Genomic DNA, 1,099 nt, shown 5'->3' on the forward strand with positions numbered 1-1,099 from the left:
AAAAAAAGCTAATTTATAAAACCCTATTGATAAAATTCTTATTATTAATCCTAACTGACTTAATGTAGAAAGAGCAATAATTTTTTTTTAAATCAAATTCAAAATTAGCCCCTAACCCAGCCATAAATATTGTTAATCCAGATAATAATAACAATAATTGACCTAAAAAAGAATTATTTAATAAAATATTAAAACGAATTAATAAATAAACACCAGCAGTTACAAGAGTTAAAGAATGAACTAAAGCAGTAACAGGTGTTGGAGCAGCTATAGCAGCTGGTAATCAAGAAGAAAAAGGAATTTGAGCTCTCTTTGTTATAGCAGCTAATACTATTAATCCTCCAATTACTTCTATTTCAATTCTATTTTTCATTGATTCTAAATAAAAAATATAAGTTCAACTTCCATAATTTAATATTCAAGCAATTGCAAGTAAAAAAGCGACATCACCAATACGATTAGATAAGGCGGTTAATATACCAGCACTATAAGATTTAACATTTTGAAAATAAATAACTAAACAATAAGAAATTAATCCTAACCCATCTCAACCTAATAAAATTCTAATTATATTTGGTCTAATAATTAATAATATTATAGATAATACAAATATAAGAACTAATATAATAAAACGATTAATATTAATATCACCACTTATATATTCTTTTCTATAATAAATTACTAAAGAAGCAATTAATAAAACAAAAGATATAAATAATAAACTTATTCAATCAAATAAAATAGTTATTACAATTCTAGAGGAATTTAATGAAATAACTTCTCATTCCAAAAAAATACAATAGTCTCTTAATAAAAATTTCAAACTAAAAATAAATAAATTAATTCTAATTCTAAATAAAATTAAAAATCTAATTCTACAAATTGATAAATATTTTTTCACAATTTAAAATGACATAAATCATATCATTGACACCACAAATCAATATTTTAAATAAACTATTTAAATTTTAAAGTCAAACTATACAAATTTCACTTTTTAAGATTAATAAATTTAAAGGAAATCAATGAAGTATTAAAATAAAATATTCACGAATTTTACCCCCACTAAATGAATAAACCCCAGAAAATCCCTTTCCAT

At 21.7% G+C, this 1,099-nt stretch overlaps 1 pseudogene; it reads right to left on the bottom strand.

The window, feature by feature from the left end:
* Window positions 1-877, bottom strand: part of LOC118740809 — a 9,182-nt pseudogene extending 8,305 nt beyond the window's left edge.
* Between the last annotated feature and the right edge of the window lie 222 nt (window positions 878-1,099).

Source organism: Rhagoletis pomonella, unplaced genomic scaffold (genome assembly GCF_013731165.1).
Source record: "Rhagoletis pomonella isolate Grant_MI unplaced genomic scaffold, Rhpom_1.0 Rhpom_scaffold_00006, whole genome shotgun sequence".
NCBI lineage: Eukaryota > Metazoa > Arthropoda > Insecta > Diptera > Tephritidae > Rhagoletis > Rhagoletis pomonella.